Source organism: Molothrus aeneus, chromosome Z (genome assembly GCF_037042795.1).
Source record: "Molothrus aeneus isolate 106 chromosome Z, BPBGC_Maene_1.0, whole genome shotgun sequence".
NCBI lineage: Eukaryota > Metazoa > Chordata > Aves > Passeriformes > Icteridae > Molothrus > Molothrus aeneus.
In genome coordinates this window covers 8,908,736-8,913,957 of record NC_089680.1, presented here as the reverse complement: position 1 = coordinate 8,913,957, position 5,222 = coordinate 8,908,736, and positions in this window count along the sequence as shown.

Sequence of the window (5,222 nt, the reverse complement as noted above, 5' to 3'; positions counted from 1 at the left end):
GTTTGCCTATGCTCCAGGGCAGGACTGAGGTCTCAGCTACCCTGGCTGCCTCACTGCACACCCATCTGATTGTGAGTGGTGCAAACACGGAAAGGAAACAGGCACGCAGAGAAATCACATATGGTGCAAGAAGCTTCCTCATTGGAGAGGGAAACTCTGCCAGTGTCAGCACTGCCTTCTTTCTCTTTCAGCTCCATGACCCTTTTGCAATCTTGCTGTCTCTAATTTCTTGTCTAAAACCACAGTTTTTAGGTCTTCTGTCAGGATATGCTATTAACGACAGCTGGGCTGCCTCCTATCCGAGTATAGATTTCAGAAGGACTTGTGAGGTGTTCTGGTTCATGGCTGGGTTTTAGTCTGGCATGGAGCTGAGGCGGGAATGCAGGATGTGTTTGGGTTTCAGCAGCTGGTGGGAGCTGTCACACATGGACCCTGTGGGGAGCCTGGTCTCCAGTACAAAAGGTGTAGTGTCAGCAGGTTGCTATAAATGGAATCCATGCCAAGCTATGAGTCCCAGGTTTCTGTGCCAGGCAAAGGCAGTCAGTCAGCTCCAGTGGTCACCCCAGAGCAGTCTGGACTGACGTTGCACATGGGGATATTGTAGATTCTTGAGGGCTTGGGTGAGGTGACTACAAAGGGTATAAAAGCAGATAAAGGCTATGGAATGGATTCTCTGCACATGCAGGATGATGGGACAGGTGCCTGCATGACACCTGAATCAATCTGCAGAAGGTCCACACTGAAGCTCCTTGGTCACTTACAGCCCTAAACCTGGACACATAGTTTATGGTTTAAGATAACCTACAAAAGGTCATTTGCCAAGATGTGTGCTCCTGCTGAAGTTACACCTCAGATAAAGGGCAGAGACTGAAGGAGTTGCAAGGAGGGAAAACAGGCACAATAGGAAGAAATTGCAGTGATGCATATTTCTGTCCTTTCTTGTCTTGCCCAGAGCAATATGTAGCTGAAACATAAAGCTCCAAGAGCACCTGATGGTAAGATGTAGCATTAGTTCATGCCAAGTGAAAGTGATGCTTAGGGAAAATCACAGTGGCTGGTAACAAGTGACTACATTCACATCAGTGTAGTAACAGCCTTAGGGTAGATCTTTTCTGGGCAAGCCAGGGCTTTTTGATGACTGTGGAAATACCCTAAGCTGTGATTTGTATCATTCCCCTCTGGGGCACGAGCTGCTTTTCCTGCTTTGCGTTCACTGCTCACGGTGAAGCAGAGGACAAAATGAATTGCGTGGCTGTGGGATGGGTGAATGTGCCCTTTAGTGTCCAAGGAGCTGCAGTGGAGCAGTCCTTATGGTGCGCTGCTGCAGGGAGCACTCTGTGCTGGTGCCCCTCTCAAGCGGTTTTCTCCACTGTTGCCTCCTTGTCGGCAGGCAATCACTTGACACAAGTTTCCTGGTCGCTTGCAGCTGCCTGTTGCCAGCTGTGTCTCCCTTTCTGCAGGCAGGCTGTGCTCTGCCGAGAGCAGTGGAGCAGTTTCACTACCTGCTGTGGCCGGACCACGGGGTGCCCAGAAACCCGTCGCAGCTGCTGTGCTTGGTGGAGGTGGTGAACAAGAGGGTGCTGGAAGCGCCTGCGGGCCCCGTGCTGGTGCACTGCAGGTACCGCGCTGGGGCTGTCTGGCTGCTGGGGCACGGCCAGCGGGGGCAGCGCTGACCCGCGCTGCTCCGTGTCCGCAGCGCAGGCATCGGGCGCACAGGCACCTTCATCGCCCTGGACTTCCTCTTGAAGATGGGCAAGGCTGAGGGCAAGGTGGATGTGTTTCGCTGTGTGCAGCAGCTGCGGGAGCAGCGGGTCAGCATGGTGCAGACCAAGGTGAGGAATTTGCTCCCTCCACGCCTCGGGCTGCAGATCCAATGCCCACCTGTGGGAGTCGACACAGGCGAGTGGCCAGAACAACCGCAAAACCATGGCTGAAATGCCAAGAGTAAATTTATTTCATTACCTCGCTGGCTGGAGGATGCCAGGAGGTAACACATAAGTAGGAACACCGGCACCATCAGGCCCAGTCCATCCTGGGGGGCAGTGGGGCTGCTCTTTTCACCCATTTAACAAAGGCCTGTGCATGTGTAGTTTACCAGCTGGGCTATGATCTCCTCTGTGTCTTTGTGATCTCTGGTCTTTGATGTCTCCCAAAACAGGGAGCTCAACCACGTTCATGGCAATGGGCTCCAGGTCTCTGTAAACACCAGTGTTCCCTCTACATGGATTCTACTCCCCAAAGCAGAGAGAGGATAAACAGCAGTAGGCTGTTTATAGACAATATCTAGGATTTCTCACACTGTCATTTTCCAGACCTTGGTATGCCCAGCTGTAAGGCCGCTTGAGACAATCCACCATGCTCCTTCTGAATGAAAGCCATTCTTTGGCTTTCAACCCTTTGCTGTCAACACCACCTTTCCCAGAGATGTGGCATGCAAAGCCACATTAGCCATGCTGTTCCTGATCTAGCCACAGGGACTAGGGCTACCAGGTGACGGAGACTGAAGGATCTTTTCAATGTTGTGTCCAAAGCAGCTGGAATCTTCATTCCCTGAGACTCTCTGAGGTATCAGCAGCATTTGTATGTATCAGTCACCCTGCCACAGAAGGGCTGTCTTGTAGGCAAGGATGATGAACGAGAGTCTACCTGTGCCTCTGGCTTTCAGGATGTCTGCCCTCCCGGAGCTCCTGGGCAGCAGTGTCCTGGCCTAGGGACTATGTCCCCATGATCTGCTTAGTGCTGGGCTCCTTCAGAGAAAACCAGGTTGGGCTGCACCAACCAGCCTCTTGTACAAGGTCTAACTAGTCTGCAGGTTTTCCAGGCTGCCTTCCCCAGAGCAGGGGTCTGGTCTGAGAGGGAGCACTAAACCTGAGGAAGATGATCTTGTCTGGGTTGCTGGACTTGCTGGCTGTGTCCCAAAGTAGGGCTGCCTGCAATGAGAAGTGTCTGGCCTCAGGGATGCACGGCAGGAAGGTGAAGGATGAACCTGGCTCACTTCTGGCACAGTTTGAGGACAGCTGGTGATCTGGAGCTCCAGGGTTCCTCCTGGACTGGCTCCAGACTGTGCAGCTGAGCCGTGTCCTCCTGCAGGAGCAGTACAGCTTCCTGTACGAGGCGCTTCTGGAAGGTTTGCTCTGTGGCAGCACCGGGGTGCCCGTGGAGAGCATCGCCAGCCGCGTGCACTCCCTGCGAGACGATGAGACCTCAGGCTGCAGCAGCGCCCTGGAGAAGGAGTTCAAGGTACCACCAGGAGACGGTGCACTGGTGCTGTGAGGGCTCATCTGTGATGCCAGCCCCCTCCGCTCCCCTCCCCAGCAGTGGGATGGAGATGGGGGATCATTTCTCTGCAGTGGCCCAAGAAGGTGAGTTGCTGACAGGCAGGACTGACTTGGGTGAATCATCTCTACAGGCCCTGCAGAGATTTTCTGAGTTGTTCCAGCTCCTGCCATGCAGAGAAGCAGAGAAGCCCAGAAACCAAGCCAAGAACCGCAAGCCAGGGATCTTGCCAGGTAACACTGGCAGGGCTGGGCAGCCTCTTGCTCTAAAGCCAGAGCCTGACAGCAGCATGGGGGGAACGATGCTTTGCTGCTGCTTCCCTCTCCAGCACATCTCACTGACAGGTTGGGCTCAGGGTGCAGTTGTTGTATTCTGGTTAGTAGATAATAAATACAGATTAGGCTGCTTCCTTCTGAGCCTGTTGGAGGCACAGGGGGTACACCTGGGATAAATATGTCCCTGGTCTAAACTTTGCCAGTGGAGAAGCTCAGATGAGGCACATCAGGGAGCAGTGAGGAGGGTGGATCTGCTGTGCACCCAACCACAGTGTTTTGGGCACCCCTCATCAGGGTGCCCTGAGCTGTCACAGCCGTGGGTGTGGTGGTGCCTGTCCGTTCCATCCTGTCCAACCCATGGTGCAGGGAGCTATGTTGGCTGTACGTGTTGCAGGGAAAGCCCCCTGCCTCTCCGTAGGGAGGCAACAAGCGATGATTTCCCCGTCTCTGCTCCTTGCCTCCGCAGCGGACTCCTGCCGGCCCATCCTGATGTCCTCGGTGAACGCAGACGGCTCGCCAGCTTACATCAACGCCGTCTTTGCCAGCGTAAGGCTCCGGCCGCCGGGGGAGCGGGAGCTGCTCGGGGCAGCCGGGCCCCTCCTGCGCAGCCCAGCTCCAGGCCAGGGTAGAGCCCCCAGCCCGGGGGAGGTGTCCCCGCCCTCGGGCTGCTGCACGGTGACTGCTGGCCCTGCTGCCAGGAGATGGCCCCCGCGACCGCGATCGGCGGAGCCCTGCCTGCGCGGGCAGCGCAGCGGCGTGTGCCAGCCACAGCCTGCTGCGAGCTGAGCCCGGCTGCGATGAGCTGAGAGGGCAGCGGGGCGCTAACATGAGCTGCTCTGAGCAGGGCTGGGCTGCCTGGGCCTTCTCCATCTCAGCAGGGCGGTAGGGAGCCGTGGCCGCTGTGGGAAGGGCTCTCGGGGATGCTGGCACCCTCCTCACACGCATCGTCCTGTCTTTTGCAGACGTACACCGAGGAGGAGAGAATCATCATCACGCAGCTGCCTTTCCCCACCACGCTGGTGGATTTCTGGGCTCTGGTCTGGGATTACACTTGCACATCGATAGTTGTGCTGAACGAACTCCAGGAGCTGGACAAGGTCAGCAGCCCAAGCTCTGACAGCTCTCCCCTCTCCTGGTTCCCTGTGGGGCCGAGCAGTGTGGTTTCTGCCTTTGGCCCTGCATGGATCTTACCATGAGAGCCCAGCTTGCAGCAGGACCTACTGCAAGCCTGGGGGCTCCACCTGGGAGAGCCCTGAGGACAGTCCCAGCTCCACAGCTCCACAGCAGGGGGCTGTCCTTGGTGTCGCTGCAAATGAGCATCCCTCGGCTTTTGTTGAGCCCTACCCAGGTGTCCTGTGTGATGGAGTGTTATTCTCTGGCTGCAGCACTGGGCTGGTGCCCAGCAAGTGGCTGGCAGAGCCATGTGCATGTGGCTTATGGGCGAGGGGCTGGTGTGAGCCCCCCCATGTGCGGGGCCGAGCTCTGCCCTGCCTGCAGGCGGGGCCATGTGTGATCAGGCACCTCTCGCCCTCCCCCAGACGTACGTGCGGTTCTGGCCCAGCCAGGGCGAAGATGACTATGGCCGCTTCCATGTGCAGCTGATCTCAGAGGAGCCTGGGGCTGGCTTCACAACCTGGACACTTGTCCTCAGCAACAGGCAGCAGGTGGGCC